Source organism: Pristiophorus japonicus, chromosome 25 (assembly GCF_044704955.1).
Source record: "Pristiophorus japonicus isolate sPriJap1 chromosome 25, sPriJap1.hap1, whole genome shotgun sequence".
NCBI lineage: Eukaryota > Metazoa > Chordata > Chondrichthyes > Pristiophoridae > Pristiophorus > Pristiophorus japonicus.
The window spans coordinates 2,677,288-2,697,797 of NC_092001.1; the positions used below are offsets into that span (position 1 = coordinate 2,677,288).

General features: G+C 42.9%; 4 non-coding genes across 4 annotated transcripts; all 4 read left to right on the plus strand.

Moving 5' to 3' along the window:
- Window positions 1-16,074: 16,074 nt before the first annotated feature.
- On the plus strand, window positions 16,075-16,148 carry trnai-aau (transfer RNA isoleucine (anticodon AAU)). Its single transcript has one exon. It is a non-coding gene; the product is annotated as a tRNA-Ile (tRNA).
- Window positions 16,149-16,690: 542 nt separating this feature from the next.
- Window positions 16,691-16,762, plus strand: trnae-uuc (transfer RNA glutamic acid (anticodon UUC)). The gene has a single exon. It is a non-coding gene; the product is annotated as a tRNA-Glu (tRNA).
- A 1,595-nt stretch (window positions 16,763-18,357) lies between these two features.
- trnai-aau (transfer RNA isoleucine (anticodon AAU)) lies at window positions 18,358-18,431 on the plus strand. Its single transcript has one exon. It is a non-coding gene; the product is annotated as a tRNA-Ile (tRNA).
- A 542-nt stretch (window positions 18,432-18,973) lies between these two features.
- Window positions 18,974-19,045, plus strand: trnae-uuc (transfer RNA glutamic acid (anticodon UUC)). Its single transcript has one exon. It is a non-coding gene; the product is annotated as a tRNA-Glu (tRNA).
- The last annotated feature ends 1,465 nt before the right edge of the window (window positions 19,046-20,510 follow it).

Genomic DNA, 20,510 nt, shown 5'->3' on the forward strand with positions numbered 1-20,510 from the left:
GAAACAAGCCAGAGATATAAAAACAGACAGTAAGAGCTTCTACAGGTACTTAAAAAGGAAATGTGTGGTTAACGTAAACGTTGGTCACTTAGAGGATGAGAATGGCGAATTAATAATGGGAAACAGGGAAATGGCAGAAACGTTGAACAAATATGTTGTATCGCTCTTCACGGTAGAAGACAATAAAAACATCCCAATAATAGATAATCAAGCGTATGTACGGAGGTAGGAAAAGAAAAATATCACCATCACTAAAGAAACGTAGTCGGTAAAATAATGGGACTAAAGATGGAAAAGACCCCTGGACGTTTTGGATTGGATGCTAGGGTCACAAAATAATTGGCTGCAGAGATAGTGGATGCATTGCTTGCAATCTATCACGATCCCTTCGATTCTGGAGAGGTCACAGCGGATTGGAAAAACACAAAAGTAACCGCGCCCCACCATCCTCACCCCCGCCGCCCCCCGCTATTGAAAAGAGGAGAGAGACAGAAAGGAGGAAATTTTAGACCAGTTAGCCGAAAATGTATCGTTGGGAAAATGCTGGAGTTCATTATTAAGGAAGCAGTAGCATGACATTTGTAAAAGCATAAAGTATAATGCAGTCAAGCAGAGTCAGCATAGTTTTAGGAAAGGTAAATCATGTTTGACAAATTTGCTGGGGTTCTTTTGGGATGTAACGAGCAGCGTGGATAAGGGGGAACCAGAGGATGTGCTGTATTTGGATCTCCAGAAGGCATTCGATCAGGTGCCACATAAAAGGTTACTGCACAAGATAAATGCTCACGGGGTTCGGGTAATATATTAGTGGGGAATATGTCGGAATCAATTATTAAAGATGTAATAGCAGCGCCTTTGGAATGTAGTGCCAGGATCAGTCCAATTCAGCATGGATTTATGAAAGGAAAAGCATGTTTGACAAATGTAGAGTTTTTCAGGATGTAACTAGTCGAGTAGATAAGGGAAAGCCAGTGGATGTGGTGTATGTGGACTTTCAAAAGGCTTTTGACAATGTCCCACACAAGAGATTAGTGTGCAAAATTAAGGCGCATTGTATTGGGGGTAATGTATTGAAGTGGATAGTGAACTAGTTGGCATATATGAAGCAAAGAGTTGGAATAAACAAGTCCTTTTCAGAATGGCAGCCAGTGACTAGTGGGGTATCGCAGTGTTCAGTGTTGGGACCCGAGCTATTTACAAGATACATTCATGATTTATACGAAGGAATTGAATGTAATATCTCCAATTTTGCAGATAACACTAAGCTGAGTGGCAGTGTGACCTGCGAGGAGGATGCGAGGAAGCTGCAAGGGGAATTGGGCAGGTTAGGCGAAGGGGCAAATGCATGGCAGATGCAGTATAATGTGGATACGTGTCAGTTTATCCACTTTAGTTGCAAAAACAAGAAGGCAGTTTATTAACTGAATGGTGACAGATTAGTAAAAGAGGAGGTGCAACGAGACCTGGGTGTCATGGTACATCAGTCTTTGAAGGTAGGCATGCAGGCAGTAAAGAAGGGAAATTGCATGCTGGCCTTCATATTTGCATATAGCAGCAGGGAGGTCTTACTGCAGTTGTACAGGGCCTTGGTGAGACCACACCTTGAGTATTGTGTGCAGTTTCGGTCTCGTAATCTGAGGAAGGAAATTCTTGCTATGAGGGAGTGCAGCGAAGGTTCACCAGACTGATTCCTGGGATAGAAGGACTGACAGTTGAAGAAAGACTGGATCGACTCGGCTTATGTTCACTGGAATTTAGAAGAATGAGAGGGGAACCCATAGAGACATGTAAAATTCTGACGGGATTGGATACGTTGGATGCAGGAAGAATGCTCCTGATGTTGGGGAAGTCCAGAACAAGGGGCACAGTCGAAGGAGAAGGAGTAAGCAATTTAGGAATGAGATGAGATGAAACTTCTTCGATCAGTGAATTGTGAACCTGTGGAATTCTCCACCACAGAAAGTTGTTGAGGACATTTCGTTAGATATATTCAAAAGGGAGTTAGATGTGGTCCTTACGGCTAAAGGGCTCAAGAGGTATGGAGAGAAAGCAGGAATGGGGTACTGAAGTTGCATGATCAGCCATGATCATATGGAATAGGGTCGCAGGCTGGATGCGCCGAATGGCCTACTCCTACACTTACTTTCTATGTTTCTTTGTTTCTATATGCATGGATAGAGGATTGGGTAACTAACAGAAAACAGAGATTCGGGATAAATGGTTCATTTGCAAACGGTAATGAGTGGGGTGTCACAGTGATTGGTTCTAGGGCCTCAACTATTTCCAATTTATAGTAATGACTTGCATGAGGTGGTCGAGCGTAACGTAGTCAAGTTTGCTGATGATACAAAGATGGGTGGGAAAGCAAGTTATGAGGAGGACACACAAAAACTGCAAGGGAATATAGACAGACGAAGTGAGAGGGAAATGTTTGGCAGATGGAGTATAATGTGGGGAAAAATCAGGTTATCCACTTTAGCAGAAAAAAAAAGCAAATTATTATTTAAATGGAGAGAGATTACAAAATGCTGCAGTACTGACGGAGCATGAAGCAGAGAAAGTTAGTGTGCAGATTCAGCAATTAATCAGGAAGGCAAATGGAATGTTGGCCTTTATTGCAAGGAGGACGGAGTATAACAGCAGGGAAATCCTGCTACAACTGTACAGGGTATTGCTGAGGGCAGACTTAGACTACTGCGTACAGTCTTTATTTAACGAGGGTTATACTTGCAATGGAGGCAGTTCAATGAAGGCTCACTGTGGTGATTCCTGAGATGAAGAGGTTGAACTATAGGAAGACAAGAACATAAGAACATAATAAATAGCAACAGGAGTAGGCCATACGGCCCCTCGAGGCTGCTCCACCATTCAATAAGATCATGGCTGATCTGATCATGGACTCAGCTCCATTTCCCCACCCGCTCCCCATAACCATTTATCCCCTTATCATTTAAGAAACTGTATTTTTCTGTCTTAAATTTATTCAATGTCCCAGCTTCCACAGCTCTCTGAGACAGCGAATTTCACAGATTTACAACCCTCTGAGAGAAGAAATTTCTCCTCATCTCTGTTTTAAATGGTCGGCCCTTTATTCTAAGATAATTCCCCCTAGTTCTAGTCTCCCCCATCAGTGGAAACATCCTCTCTGCATCCACCTTGATATGCCCCTCATAATCTTGTATTTTTCGATAAGATCACCTTTCATTCTTCTGAACTTCGATGAGTAGAGGCCAAACCTACTCAACCTTTCCTCATAAGTGAACCCCTTCATCCCCAGAATCACCCTGGTGAACCTTCTCTGAACTCCAAATCAAGTATATCCTTTCATAAGTATGGAAACCAAAACTGCACGCAGTATTCTGGGTGTGGCCTCACCAAAACCTTGTACAGCTGTAGCAAGACATCCCTGCTTTTATACTCCAGTCTCTTTGTAATAAAGGCCAAGATTTCATTGGCCTCCTGATCATTTGCTGTACCTGCATAAGATCCTTTTGGTTTCACGCACAAGTATCCCCACGTCCCGTTGTAATCCAGCGCTTTGCAATCTTTATCCATTTAGATAATAACTTGTTCTTTGATTTTTTTTCTGCAAAAGTGCCTGACCTCATACTTTCCAACATTACACTCCATCTGCCAGATTTTTGCCCAATCACCTAACCTGTCTATGTCCTTTTGCAGATTGTTTGTGTCCTCCTCACACATTGTTTGTCCTCCCATCTTTGTCGCAATCCCTTCTTAAAAGTCGTTAACATAGATTATAAATAATTGGGTTGATGAAGAAAGGTTGAGCAGGTTGGGACTATACTCATTGCAGTTTGAAGAATGAGAGGTGATCTTATTGAATCATAAGACACTGAGGGGGATCGACAGGGTAGATGCAGAGGGGATGGGTCCACACGTGGGAGAATCAATAACTAGGGGCATAGTTCACCAATAAGAGGTGGCCCATTTAGAACAAGGATGAGGAAACGTTTCTTCTCTCAGAGCACAGTAAACCTGTGGAATTATCTGGCCAGTGCTGTAGAGGATGGGTCATTCTATATACTTAACGTGGAGATAGAGAGATTTTTGACGGATAAGGGAATAAAGGGTTGTGGGGAGCAGGCAGGGAAGTGAAGCTGAGTCCATGATCAGATCAACCATGATCTTATTGAATGGCGGAGCAAACACGACGGGCCGAATGGACTACTCCTGCTCGTATTTCTTACATTCTTATGTAATATTTTAAAGGCTGTGCAACAGCAGAGAAAGTTGGGGGAGTTCTTACAAAATTATTTCACATTTTAGCAAGCTCCGGCAGGCGTCTATGACGGGAGAGCAGAATGTATTCTCCACTTCCTGTGGACCAGTATCGAGTGTTTGAATGGTCTACTTATCTTCCTATGTTCCTATTAGTGCGAGTGAGCATGTGGTCTCACCCTGCAGCCAGGACAGATACAATCGCTCATTCTTTAGTCTGACCACCAGAATGGAACGGATAGTTTGGGAACTGATGTTCCTCTCATCCACCAGGCTACTTCCAATCGGAATGGCCTCCTCCTTTTCGTATGTAAGAATACCGATGAGCCGAATGGTCTCCCCTGTTCCTAGGTAACAGTAGCGAGGGATTGAATGATCACCTAATGTTTCAATATTGCTATTTGAATCTCGTTGATCAATATGTCCCGGTTGCGCAGAGAATTGCCCCATACTAACTGTGCATGGGATTATAGGCTGAATTTTGGCAATCATGTAACTAGTTATGACAATTTGACAAAAGCTGTGAAAGATCTCAAAGCGGAACTGTCGTAAAACCGCATGTGTGCATGCAGAGACTGCTTTGCTTTGCAAAACAAATCATCTTGAAGGAACTGAAACTGAGACGTGCCAAGATTAAACACTTACTTCAGTGGGTACTCTTGGTGATATTGTGCACTGTCAATTAAATGTTGAAATAAAAACAAAAGAAATATAGACATATCGAGTGGCGTTCTCCAAGGCTTAGTACTAGGAGCACTGCGGTTTCTTATATAAATTAATTATTTGGTACAGTCTACAATTTCAGAATTTGCAGATGATACGAAGCTTAGAAGTGTAGTTAACAGTGAGTTATACAGTGATAGAATTAAATAGACATAGACAAGCTAGTGGAATAGACGGACACATCTCAAATATAAGTCAAAGTAGAGAAGAGTGAGGTGATACATTTGGTACTCAGAATGAAGAGAGGCCATACACACTAAACTGTACAATTTTAAATGGGTGCAAGAGCAGAGAGACCTGGGGGTGATGTCACAAATGTTTGAAGTTTTAACCAGCTCCGGCAGGTGGGATGACAGGAGAGCAGAAAGACATTCTCCAGCTCTTATGTAACAATGTCGGGGGACAGGGCAGCCTATTTGTTTGCTTATGTAAGCGGTGAAAAATGACCTCCTTTTTGCTACATAACAGTATCGAGGATTTGAATGTCATCCTGCTGTACCTTTGTAACAGTATCGAGTGTCGGAACAGACTCCGACTTTTCGTATGTAACAGTATCTATGAGCCGAACGTTTCCTCCTGTCCCTATGTTCCGTTTAGTGTGAATGAGCATGTGGAGTACACCTGGAGCCAGGAAAGGTAAGATCACTAAATCCTTATTTGACAGGCCTTCGGTGGTTACCACCTCAAGGGCTCAGATAGTTGCTGTAAATAGAAGTTACTCACGGGCCCAATAATCATTTACCATAAGCAGCAGTGCCCTCTTTATTTGGGAACTGATCTTTTCACCAACCGTGCTACCTCCAATCGGAATACATAATACTCTATTACTTTTCCAGGTTAACTTGAAAGCTTGCTTGGAATCTCACATGACCTTTACATTACTCACAATAACCATATGGAAGATATACTTACACCCAACGTGCAGCACTGTGACAGGCCCTTTCTCCTTACCGGCGCACGCCAGAGTTTAAGCTGCACGTCTCAATCTAACTACATCACCATAACCTTCTAACAGACAAAGCACGATGTGAATTAACTCAATACTTCAATTGAAAAATGCAATCTTGGCCCATTAAAAATGGCGGGCTTGTATCTGCTCAAGCACAGGACTCCCTTTTTAGGTCGATTTGCACTTCCCAAACATATTGTGAAATTACACCCCCAGTTCTCGATGATCAATATGTCCCGGTTGCGGAGAGAATTGCCCCATCAGATGGAAATACTAACGATGTGCATGAGATTAAAAGCTGAATTTTGGCAACACTGTGTCATGACAATTTGTCGAAGCTGTGAAAGATCTCAAAGCCGAAGTGTTGTGAAACCTCTTGTGTGGTACAGAGTCTGCTTTGCTTTGCAAATAAATCATGTTGTCTAAAAACTTTAAATGGAATTGAAACTGCGATGTGACAAGATTAAGCAATTACTTCAGTGGGGACTCTTGGTGGTATTGTACAGTAAAATTTAAAAGTTGAGATAAAAACAAAAGAAAGATAGACATATTGAGAGGCGTTCCACAAGGTTTACTACTAGGAGCACTGCGGTTTCTGATATACATTAATGACTTGATCTTGGGGCTACAGGTCACAATTTCGGAATTTGCGAATGATAGGAAATGTAGAAGTGTAGTAAACAGTGAGGTACATAGTGATAGACTTAAAAAGACATTGACAGGCTGGTGGAATAGACGGACACATCTCAAATATAATTCAACGCAGAGAATTGTGAGGTGATACATTTGGTGCGAAAACTAAGGAGAGACCATACACACTAAACTGTACAATCGTAAATAGGTGCAAAAGCAGAGAGAACTGGGGGTGTAATTTCCCAATATGTTTGAAGTTGTAGCAGCATCTGGCGGGCGGGCGTGACGGGACAGCAAAAAATAATTCTGTAATTCATATGTAAATGTATCGGGGGGACAGAGCAAACTATTTGTGCAGCTGTGTAAGAGCGTTGAGGAGAAGAATTGCCTCCTCCTTTTCCTAGGTAACAGTATCGATCAGCGGAATGGCCTCCTCCTCTTTCTATGTAACAATATCGAGGGTTTGATTGGTCTCCTGCTGTTTCAATATTGCTATTAGTGTGAGTGAGCATGTGGTCTCCCCCTTAAGCAGGGGCAGATACGATCGCTCCTTCCTTATTAACATGTCCTGGGTGATGACCGCCTGAAGGGATCAGGTAGTTATCGGAAATAAAAGCTACTCAGAGGACCAATTACCATTTACCATATAGAGCAGTGCCCTCTTCATTTGGGAACTGACCTTCATCACATCCGCCAGGCTACCTCCAATCGGAATGCCATAATTCTCTACTCCTTTTCCAAATTCGAGTCTTAACTTGGAATCTCACATGACCATAAATGGTTCTCAATAACCATATTTGAAGATATACTTACACCCAACGTACAGCACAGTGAAAGACCAGTTCCTCCAACTGGAGCATGTCAGTGTTTAAGCTGCGCAGGAGCCTCCTCCCAGCCATCTACATCTAACCCTATCACCATAACCTTCTAAACACACAAAGCACAATGTGAATTAATTGAATGCTTGAATTGAAAAATGCAATCTTGGCCTTTTAAAAATGTTGCGCTTGTATCTGCTCAAACAATGGACTCCCTGGTTAGGTCCAATTGCACTACCCGATCATTATAATCTCGTTGATCAATATGCCCCGGTTGCGGAGAGAATTGCCCCATCAGTGGGAAATACGAACAATGTGATGAGATTAAAAGCTGCATTTTGGCAATAATGTATCTAGTTATGACAATTTGATAAAAGCTGCCAAAGATCTCAAAGCAGAACTGTGGTGAAACATTTTGTACGTGCAGATTCTGCTTTGCTTTGTAAAAATATCATCTTGTTGAACATTTTAGATGGAACTGAAACTGAGACATGTCAAGATTAAGCAATCCCTTCAGTGGGAGAGGTTTGATAATATTGCGTATTAAAAACTAAAAGCAGAAATAAAAGGAAACGTAAGATAGAGTAATCACGTGGCATTCCCAAGTTTTATTGCCAGGACTCCTGGTGTTTCTGATATACATTACTGACTTGCTCTTGGGAACACGGGGGACATATTTTTGAAATTTGAAGATTATACAAAACTTAGAAGTGTAGTTCGCAGTGAGGAAGATAGTGATAGACTTTAAAACACATAGGCGGGCTGATGGAATAGACGGGCACATTTCAAACATTATTCAAAGCAGAGAAGTGTGGGGGAATAGATTTGGTACTAAGAATGAGGAGAGACCATAAACACTGAAATGTACACTTTTAAAGGGGGTGCAAGAACAGAGAGACCTGCGGGAGTTCTTTCATAAATGTTTGGCATTTTAGCAGGCTCTGGCGGGCAGGTGTGACAGGAGAACAGTAAACCATTCTCCAGTTCCTAATGTTCGACTTTGGCTGGACAAATTAGCAGAGAAGTTCATAAAGCAAATGGATCCGGCGCTTTATTAGTAGCAGCATAGATTACAAAAGCTAAGATATTTTACTGAACCTATATAAGACATTAGTTCTGCCCCAGCTGGATTGTGTCCAATTCTGGGGAGCACATTTTTGGAAGAACATGACTATTATAGAGGGTACAGAAGGCTAAAATAGTTACAAGGATGGGGCATTATAGTTAGTGTGATAGACGAGAGAAGCTGGGCTTGTTATCCTTAAAGCAGAGAGGGCTAAGAGGAGATTTGATAGTGGTGTTAAAAATTATGACGTATTTAGATAGAGTAAATAAAGCGAAACTGTGTCAAAGCTCTAAATGGTCGATAGAAGCAGCGGCTGCAGGAGGAAAATTTATCTTTCGCAAAGAGTGGTTAGAATTTGGAATATACTGTCTGATAGAACGGTGGAGGCAGATTCAATCGTGGCTTTCAAAAGGGAATGGTATAAATAATTTAAGAAAAAATGCAGGGATTATGGTGAAAGATTGGGGAGTGGGATTAACTGGATTGCTCTTCGAAAGATCATGCGCAGACTCCAGGGCCCAGCGTCTTTCATGTCCTGAGGACATCCCAAAGCGCTTTACAAAAAATATGCATTTTTGAATTGCTGTCACTGTTGCAATGTAAGAAATGCGGCAGCCAAATTTGAACTCAGCACCCTCCAACTACAGGATTGCGACAATGATTGGATAATCTGCTTTCGATTAATTAGAGAAAACTATCAATATTGGACCGGGAACCGGAGAGGCTTCGCCTGCTCTTCTTCGAAAATATTGCCATACGAGCTTTTACGTTCACATGAGAGAGCAGACGAGGCCCTCGTTTTAACATCTGATCTGAAAGACAGCACCAGCGACAGCGCAGCACTCCCTCAATAATGCACTGGGAGTGTTGGTCTAAACTTTGTGCACAGGTCCCTGGAGAGGCGCTTGAACCCAAAGCCTTTCGATCCAGAGATAATGTCCCTATGGTTGACATCGTTCACGTCATTCTGGCCTTTGAGTCAGAAGGTGGTGGGGTCAAATCCCACTGCACAGTGTTGAGCACATATTCTAGGTCGGCACTTCCATTGACAGTATTGAGGGAGCGCTCTTCTGTCAGCAATTCCGGCTTTTGGATGATTCGGGAGAACCCGGCCCAGACTTCACTCTCAGATGGACTTTAATGATACATGGCACTATTGCAAGTAGAGCACTAGAGTTCACCCTGGTTTTCTGGCCTGCATTTGTCCCTCAACTAACATAATTAAAAAAGACAGATTAACAGTTTATGATCAGATCGCTATGTGTGGGAGCTTGCTCTGTAAAATTGGCTGTCGTGTTTCCCATTTACAATATTGACTACACTCTTAAAAACAAAGCGCTGAATTGATTGAAAAGCACTTTGGGATAATCTAATATTGTGAATCATGTTTATAAATAGGGCTTCGTTCTTTATATGTTTCAATGACCACTGGCGACCTCAATCATGTAAACAAATCCCATACCACTATTCTCATTGGGCGAAGATGTCCTTATCCAATGCAAGTGTTCAGTTCATTCGCATCCTGTTTTACCCCTTCTGTGTGGATTAAGATCAGAATGAAATGGTCATTTCTTAATAGTTCCCAAAGAGACTGTCAACTTTTATGGTGGATTGCAGCCTTAAATTGAAATACTGAAAAGGAGTATGAGATTATGGGCTAAATTTCTGTATAAATGTACACAGTTATGGCACAAAGATGAAGAGCACCGAGGAGGCCAATAGGAAGCATTTGATTACAGGATGGATAGATGTATGTTGGACACATTTTGAGGGATTTGGAGTAAAAGCGTAAAAATGCGTTGAGATATCGATCAGCCATTATCTAACTCAATGGTGGTGCAGGCTCGAGGGGCTGAACAGCTTCCTCTGTTCCCGTGTAACAGACGTGAGCGGGTTAGTGGCATACTCCTGTTCATATGTAACAGGCATGAGCGGGTAATTAACCTGCTCTTTTTCCTATGCAAACATTGCGAGGGACTGAATGGCATTCTGATGTTTCTAACTAAATGTTCCGAAAAATCTAAATGGCCTCCTCCTGTTCATATGTAACAGGTGTGAAGGGGTCAATGGCCTGCTCCTGTTCCGATGAAACGGGCTCGAGGAGCTGAACGGCCTCCTCCTGTTGCTATGTAGCAGGCTCCGGCAGGCGGGTGTGGGGGCAAAAAGTCATTCTCCATTTCCTATATAACAGTAGCGAGGGCCTGAACAGCATATGTCTGTTCCTAATTAACAGGCTTCAGGTGCAGAATGGCCTGCTCCTTTTCCTATGAAATAGGATTGAAGGGCAGAATTGCATCCTCCCGTGGCTATATTACAGTATCGAGGGTCTGAATAGTTTTCTTCCGTCTTCACGAAGGAAGACACAAAATAACCTTCCTGAAATACTGGGAACCGAGGGTCTAGTGAGAAGGAGGAACTGAAGGAAATCCTTATAAGTCAGGAAATTGTGTTATGGAAATTGATGGGGTTGAAAGCCGATAAATCACCAGGGCCTAATAGTCTGCATCCCAGAGTATTTAAGGAAGTGTTCCTAGAAATAGTGGATGCATTGGTGGTCATTTTTCATCATTCAGTAGATTCTGCATCAGTTCCTATTGATTGGAGGGTAGTTAATGTTACCCAAATTTCTTAACAAAAAGGAGGGAGAGAGAAAACAGGGAATTATAGATCGGTTAGCCTGACATTGGCAGTGGGGAAAATGTTGTAATCAATTATAAAAAATGTAATAGCAGCGCATTTGGAAAGCAGTGACATGATCGGTCCATGTTAGCACGGATTTATGAAAGGGAAATCAAGCTTGACAAATATTCTAGAATTATTTGAGGATGTAACTAGTAGAATGAACAAGGGAGAACCTGTGGTTGTGGTGTATTTGGACTTTCAAAAGGCTTCTGACAAGGTCCCACACAAGAGATTAGTATGCAAAATTAAAGCACATGTTATTGGGGGTAATGTATTGACATGGATAGAGAGCTGGTGGGTAGAAAGGAAGAAAATAGGAGGCATAAACAGATCCTTTTCAGAATAGCAGGCAGTGACTAGTGGGGTACCGCAAGGTTCAGTGCTGGTACGCCAGCTATTTATAATATGCATTAATGGTTTAGCCGAAGGAATTGAACGTAATATCTCCAAGTTTGCAGACGACACTAAGCTGGTTGGCAGTGTGAGCTGTGAGGAGGATGCTAAGAGGCTACAGGGTGACTTGGACAGGTTATGTGAGTGGGCAAATGCATGGCAGAGGCAGTATAATGTAAATAAATGTGAGGTTATCCACTTTGGTGGCAAAGACAAGAAGGAAGATTATTATCTGAATGGTGACAGATTAGGAAAGGGGAGGTGCAACGAGACCTGCGTGTCATTGTACATCAGTCATTGACAGTTGGCCTGCAGGTACAGCAGACGGTGAAGAACGCCAATGGCATGTTGGCCTTCATCGCCAGAGGATTTGAGTATAAAATGCAACATCCCACCGACACCTGGGTGTCCCTGGTCAAAGGCCGCCCTAAGTGGAGGAAGAGAATCTGGAAGGACGCTGAGCACCTCGATTCTCATCGCCGAGAGCAGGCAGAAAACAAGCGGTGTGCGGCAAACCAGCCACCCCACTCACCCCCCTTTCCTTGAAAGACAGTTTGCCCCACCTGTGACAGAGACTGTAATTCCCGTATTCGACAGTTCAGTCACCTGAGAACTCATGTTTAGAATGGAAGCAAGTCTTCCTCGATTTCGAGGGACTGCCTATGATGATGAACATCTGCTCTGAAACTTCTCTGCACATGGAGAACAACCCCTGCTTCTCCAGTCCCTCAATGGAACTGAAGTCCCTCATCCCTAGTACCATTCCACTTAATCTCTTCTGCACTATGTCGAAGGCTTTAGCATCCTTCCAATGTGTGGTCCCCAGACTTAAACAAAATACTCCAGCTGAGGCCCAGTGTGTTTTAAATGTTTCACACACCGTCTTTGCTTTCTATTCCATGTGTAAATAAATCCGATTAAGTCATACTGTTTAGAAGCCTTCTCAACGTGTCCTGTTACTTTCAATGTTGTGTGTACATACACCACATTTAAATTACACAATGTAGTATATAGTGTCTCCCCTCAATGTCTCGACCAAAATATATGAGTTCAAACTTTACTGTGTTAAATATTATCGGCCACGTATCTGCCCATTTTATCACTCTGTTATCCTCCTGAATTATGTTCTCAGCTAACTTATTTTTTATTACATTTCCGAGTTTTTTATCTTCTGAAACCATTGAATTATGTCTTTTACACCCAAATTCAATTTACTACTGGAGATAATAATGTGCCGTGGTCCCAAGTAACACCGCTGTTTACCTCCTTCCTGTTAGAAGAAACAACCCTCTGCCTTATGACCCTTTGTCAAATTTGGATCAATGCTGTCACTCTCCCTTTAATCCCATGGGAGTTAGGTTTGCTTACAAGTCGATTTTGCCTGTTGAAAGTCCAGGTACACAACATCAAGCACAGTAGCATCATATACACACTCCGCTAATTCAGCACAGAATGCGATCCGGTTAGACAAATACCATTTGCCTTTTATCAAATGCGAGATGACTTTCATTTATTATCGCATTGTTCCCCATAGCCAATTAATTTTACCAAGCATTATTGACATTAAAGGTTTCCTCACCACTGACCTTAGACTGTCAGGTTTGTACTTGCCAGGTTTATCCCAGTCCCTATTTTTTCAAAGTTGTAACATTTGCAATGATTCAGTCAGCAAAAACAGTTTCATAGAATTAATTTGGAAATGACTGTGACTGTGCAACCTTTCACTCCACCCACAGCCAGAGTGATAAATGTGCTGGGCAAGTTTTAAAGACTTTACCCTTTCTACAGCTGAGAAGGTTTTTTCACTGGGTTTAGATAAGAATTTGTCTTTAATTAAATGACCGGCACACGGTGCGATCGTGGGAGCTGTAAGCCTGATATGGACACTCCGATTTTTTCCAAGAAAAACCTTTCCTTGCTGACGTTCGCACGCTCACAGAGTCATGGGATTTGCATGTGCAGCAGGAAGCCATTCGGTCCATCATTCCTGTACCGGTGTCCTGTTCCCGTGCTTTAATAGCAAATTTCAGTTAGATAACTTCGGGAACTGCAAAAACTGGCCAAATATTATTCCGTGATTTACATTATTCCCAATTCTGGGCAGCACGCTTTAGTTTGCGTGTTAACGGTTTGGAGAGATCAAAGAGGAGAATTACTAGAAAGGTACTGGGAATGAATTACTTCAGTTACACGTAGAGAAAAGAGAAGTTGGGATTTTTCTCCTCAGAGCAGAGAAGGTGAATAGGAGACATGATAGCGGGATTCAAAATTATGAGCAGTTTTGATGGAGAGAACAAGGTGAAACATTTTCCAGTGGCGGAATGGACGGTACCAGAAGAAACAGATTTAAGATAAACGGCAAAAGATTCAGAGGCGAGGTGAGTTTTTTCTTACGCAGCAAGTTGTTGTAATCTGAATTTGACTGCCTGAAAGGTTGGTGGAAGCAGATTAAATAGTAGTTTTCAAAACGGAATTGGATAAACAGATGACTGGAGAAAAATCCCGGGCTACGAAGAAAAAGCAAGAGAGAATATATGTATATAGAATTAGCAGCAGACTGGGACATTCTGACCCTTGAGACTGCTCCACCACTCAATAAGATCATGATCTTCCATCTCAACACCAAATGAAATGTTCACCAGGCACCGAGAGTGAAAAATGCCGAGAAAAGGAAAGAATGAAATAGATTTCAGTGGATGCCAACATTTAACTGCAGTGTGAAAACAATCACCATTATAATTAGGCTTCCATTATGTTCTTGCACGACATCACCCTAAGTAACCTAGTTGATCACAGCACAGATATCCGTTAATTCATTGCCAGTGCGAAATAATACACATTTTGAACTTAGCAACGTGTACAAGACCACTGCCTGGATTGTGGGCAGTGATAACGGAACATGAGCATTAAGATTTTCGGTATCATTATACTTTACATTGACACAACCTGAGCTCTGAGATGTGTTTGGGACCCATTGCCCCGAAACGATGACAGAGTGGGTGGGGCAATTCCTTCCGGGGTCAGGTTACAGCTCACTGCACTCTTGCTGCCCCAACCATCAGCAGCGCATCATTCGTTGTCGTGATAGAGCACACACTTCAGTGCCTTCCGTTTCAAAGTCAGCAGCAAATGAGGAGATCTCGCTCAACAAGTGCTGATTGACACCGTAAATGTTGCCAATCATGACTTACTTGAGCCTTCCGTGAACATTTTTGCGGCACATCACTCTAGCTTACCATCTGTCAATGCATTGCCAGTGTGGAAATATTCAGCATTTTAAACTTAGCAAGGTCTGCAAGACTGGAATCAGTGAATGCCTGGGCCATGGCCACTGATAACTTATCCCGAGCATTATATTTGGCCTGGGCCCCTCCTATATTGAACATTGGCTCACTGTGTGTCTATGTTTAGCGTTCACAGGCAATTTACAAGCTCTGAATTTCCCAGCAGTGAATTCATGGAGTGATTGATCTAACCGACATTCAACATCAGTATTGTTAAGGCTCTCCTTGATTCGCGACACTTATCTCTCTTCAGCATAGCACTGCTATGGACTGAACCTGTTAGAATTTCACCTTGCCTCGGGGTCAGTGCGGCTATGTGGGACTTCGGCCGGTCTCCCTTTCACAGCCCATCAGTGTCGAGAAAAGAACGGGGTATTTTACTGACATTTTATGTTCTCAAACAGTTATAAACTCTACAGTATATTTCACTGTGTCTTCAAGACGGTGAGATCGAGCCTGTTGTGCAAGCTTTGTTTCTTTATGAGCACTTCAGCAGAACATTAAATCAACATGTGGAACTAGAATTGCTGATTGACACTGTACGTTTGCCAACATTTAACTGCAGTGTGAAAACAATCACCATTATAATTAGGCTTCCATTACGTTCTTGCACGACATCACCCTAAGTAACCTAGTTGATCACAGCACAGATATCCGTTAATTCATTGCCAGTGCGAAATAATACACATTTTGAACTTAGCAACGTGTACAAGACCACTGCCTGGATCGTGGGCAGTGATAACGGAACATGAGCATTAAGATTTTCGGTATCATTATACTTTATTGACACAACCTGAGCTCTGAGATGTGTTTGGGACCCATTGCCCCGAAACGAGGACAGAGTGGGTGGGGCAATTCCTTCCGGGGTCAGGTTTTCTTTCAGAAAGGTGTGAGAAAACTTTGCTTCGTTCACTGTCAGACCGAAATAGTTCAGTTGGGATGGCGTTTGACTGAAGATCCAGATGGTTCATGGCTCAATCCCGTGTTTCAGCAATTTTTGGTTATTTCGCGTTCCCTTCATTCTAAGGATAGTGGCTGATTTTATATCGGGACAGTGGGCTGTTCAGCGGTTGCGTGATAATAATTTTCAACATGAATTGTTTTTAGATTTAGCGCTCTTTTTCTGTTACGTTCTATTTACACTCTGCGCAGTGTTGTAGATGAACAGTGAACAATGTTTAAGCGATGTGATGTGTTCAATGTTTATGCAGTAAATCTGTCATCCAGTGTGAGTTTGAAACACAATCCCCGCAGACTGAGCTTTCATGCAACGTTAGCACAATTTGTGGCCGGTTAGCTCAGTTGGTTAGAGCGTGGTGCTAATAACGCCAAGGTCGTGGGTTCGATCCCCGTACGGGCCATTCCAGTGTTCTTCATAATTTTTATTCGGTTTTTAGTCACGTTGAAAATCAAATCTTTTTAATGAAACAAATCCACACAGAATCCCAAGGGTTGGGAATTATTTGGAATAACAGTCATTGCTTCTTTGCCGACGGGGTGGAGAGGCACATCTTTCTGTTTATTTCTGCTTCTTGGTTTGCTGATAAAGGATGAACCGGAGGCCTGTTCCCTTCAATGCTCAAAAGTAGGAACAGACAGACAGAACGGTTCTGTCGCCTGGAGATGGGCAAAAGACAGCAGTTCAGGACAAAAACACTAAATGAAATGTTCACCCGGCACCGAGAGTGAAAAATCCCGAGAAAAGGACAGAATGAAATAGATTTCAGTGGATGCCTACCCGCACGTGATGCTGTGGATGCGCGGACATATCTTTGGTGTTCTCCACAAAAAATGTCATTTGCAACGAACAGTTTTACCTGGCGCGAATGTGGTGATACTTTGGAAGGAGCAAGCAGGAAAGACTGTGTTGGTCTGCTTGTTGGCAAGCAGATGTGTGGCAGCTTCCCTGGTGGTCCAGTGGTTAGGTTTCGGCGCTTTCACTGCTGTGGCCTGGGTTCGATTCCCGGTCAGGGAACATTGTATTTCCGGCCGTTTAAATTGCTAGGCTGTTCCTGAAAAAAATTTACAGCTCACTGCACTCTTGCTGCCCCAACCATCAGCAGCACATCATTCGTTGTCGTGATAGAGCACACACTTCAGTGCCTTCCGTTTCAAAGTCAGCAGCAAATGAGGAGATCTCGCTCAACAAGTGCTGATTGACACCGTAAATGTTGCCAATCATGGCTTACTTTAGCCTTCCGTGAACATTTTTGCGGCACATCACTCTAGCTTACCATCTGTCAATGCATTGCCAGTGTGGAAATATTCAGCATTTTAAACTTAGCAACGTCTGCAAGACTGGAATCAGTGAATGCCTGGGCCATGGCCACTGATAACTTATCCCGAGCATTCATTTGGCCTGGGCCCCTCCTATATTGAACATTGGCTCACTGTGTGTCTATGTTTAGCGTTCACAGGCAATTTACAAGCTCTGAATTTCCCAGCAGTGAATTCATGGAGTGATTGATCTAACCGACATTCAACATCAGTATTGTTAAGGCTCTCCTTGATTCGCGACACTTATCTCTCTTCAGCATAGCACTGCTATGGACTGAACCTGTTAGAATTTCACCTTGCCTCGGGGTCAGTGCGGCTATGTGGGACTTCGGCCGGTCTCCCTTTCACAGCCCATCAGTGTCGAGAAAAGAACGGGGTATTTTACTGACATTTTATGTTCTCAAACAGTTATAAACTCTACAGTATATTTCACTGTGTCTTCAAGACGGTGAGATCGAGCCTGTTGTGCAAGCTTTGTTTCTTTATGAGCACTTCAGCAGAACATTAAATCAACATGTGGAACTAGAATTGCTGATTGACACTGTACGTTTGCCAACATTTAACTGCAGTGTGAAAACAATCACCATTATAATTAGGCTTCCATTACGTTCTTGCACGACATCACCCTAAGTAACCTAGTTGATCACAGCACAGATATCCGTTAATTCATTGCCAGTGCGAAATAATATACATTTTGAACTTAGCAACGTGTACAAGACCACTGCCTGGATCGTGGGCAGTGATAACGGAACATGAGCATTAAGATTTTCGGTATCATTATACTTTACATTGACACAACCTGAGCTCTGAGATGTGTTTGGGACCCATTGCCCCGAAACGAGGACAGAGTGGGTGGGGCAATTCCTTCCGGGGTCAGGTTTTCTTTCAGAAAGGTGTGAGAAAACTTTGCTTCGTTCACTGTCAGACCGAAATAGTTCAGTTGGGATGGCGTTTGACTGAAGATCCAGATGGTTCATGGCTCAATCCCGTGTTTCAGCAATACTTGGTTATTTCGCGTTCCCTTCATTCTAAGGATAGTGGCTGATTTTATATCGGGACAGTGGGCTGTTCAGCGGTTGCGTGATAATAATTTTCAACATGAATTGTTTTTAGATTTAGCGCTCTTTTTCTGTTACGTTCTATTTACACTCTGCGCAGTGTTGTAGATGAACAGTGAACAATGTTTAAGCGATGTGATGTGTTCAACGTTTATGCAGTAAATCTGTCATCCAGTGTGAGTTTGAAACACAATCCCCGCAGACTGAGCTTTCATGCAACGTTAGCACAATTTGTGGCCGGTTAGCTCAGTTGGTTAGAGCGTGGTGCTAATAACGCCAAGGTCGTGTGTTCGATCCCCGTACGGGCCATTCCAGTGTTCTTCATAATTTTTATTCGGTTTTTAGTCACGTTGAAAATCAAATCTTTATAATGAAACAAATCCACACAGAATCCCAAGGGTTGGGAATTATTTGGAATAACAGTCATTGCTTCTTTGCCGACGGGGTGGAGAGGCACATCTTTCTGTTTATTTCTGCTTCTTGGTTTGCTGATAAATGATGAACCGGAGGCCTGTTCCCTTCAATGCTCAAAAGTAGGAACAGACAGACAGAACGGTTCTGTCGCCTGGAGATGGGCAAAAGACAGCAGTTCAGGACAAAAACACTAAATGAAATGTTCACCCGGCACCGAGAGTGAAAAATCCCGAGAAAAGGACAGAATGAAATAGATTTCAGTGGATGCCTACCCGCACGTGATGCTGTGGATGCGCGGACATATCTTTGGTGTTCTCCACAAAAAATGTCATTTGCAACGAACAGTTTTACCTGGCGCGAATGTGGTGATACTTTGGAAGGAGCAAGCAGGAAAGACTGTGTTGGTCTGCTTGTTGGCAAGCAGATGTGTAGCAGCTTCCCTGGTGGTCCAGTGGTTAGGTTTCGGCGCTTTCACTGCTGTGGCCTGGGTTCGATTCCCGGTCAGGGAACATTGTATTTCCGGCCGTTTAAATTGCTAGGCTGTTCCTGAAAAAAATTTACAGCTCACTGCACTCTTGCTGCCCCAACCATCAGCAGCGCATCATTCGTTGTCGTGATAGAGCACACACTTCAGTGCCTTCCGTTTCAAAGTCAGCAGCAAATGAGGAGATCTCGCTCAACAAGTGCTGATTGACACCGTAAATGTTGCCAATCATGGCTTACTTTAGCCTTCCGTGAACATTTTTGCGGCACATCACTCTAGCTTACCATCTGTCAATGCATTGCCAGTGTGGAAATATTCAGCATTTTAAACTTAGCAACGTCTGCAAGACTGGAATCAGTGAATGCCTGGGCCATGGCCACTGATAACTTATCCCGAGCATTCATTTGGCCTGGGCCCCTCCTATATTGAACATTGGCTCACTGTGTGTCTATGTTTAGCGTTCACAGGCAATTTACAAGCTCTGAATTTCCCAGCAGTGAATTCATGGAGTGATTGATCTAACCGACATTCAACATCAGTATTGTTAAGGCTCTCCTTGATTCGCGACACTTATCTCTCTTCAGCATAGCACTGCTATGGACTGAACCTGTTAGAATTTCACCTTGCCTCGGGGTCAGTGCGGCTATGTGGGACTTCGGCCGGTCTCCCTTTCACAGCCCATCAGTGTCGAGAAAAGAACGGGGTATTTTACTGACATTTTATGTTCTCAAACAGTTATAAACTCTACAGTATATTTCACTGTGTCTTCAAGACGGTGAGATCGAGCCTGTTGTGCAAGCTTTGTTTCTTTATGAGCACTTCAGCAGAACATTAAATCAACATGTGGAACTAGAATTGCTGATTGACACTGTACGTTTGCCAACATTTAACTGCAGTGTGAAAACAATCACCATTATAATTAGGCTTCCATTACGTTCTTGCACGACATCACCCTAAGTAACCTAGTTGATCACAGCACAGATATCCGTTAATTCATTGCCAGTGCGAAATAATACACATTTTGAACTTAGCAACGTGTACAAGACCACTGCCTGGATCGTGGGCAGTGATAACGGAACATGAGCATTAAGATTTTCGGTATCATTATACTTTACATTGACACAACCTGAGCTCTGAGATGTGTTTGGGACCCATTGCCCCGAAACGAGGACAGAGTGGGTGGGGCAATTCCTTCCGGGGTCAGGTTTTCTTTCAGAAAGGTGTGAGAAAACTTTGCTTCGTTCACTGTCAGACCGAAATAGTTCAGTTGGGATGGCGTTTGACTGAAGATCCAGATGGTTCATGGCTCAATCCCGTGTTTCAGCAATACTTGGTTATTTCGCGTTCCCTTCATTCTAAGGATAGTGGCTGATTTTATATCGGGACAGTGGGCTGTTCAGCGGTTGCGTGATAATAATTTTCAACATGAATTGTTTTTAGATTTAGCGCTCTTTTTCTGTTACGTTCTATTTACACTCTGCGCAGTGTTG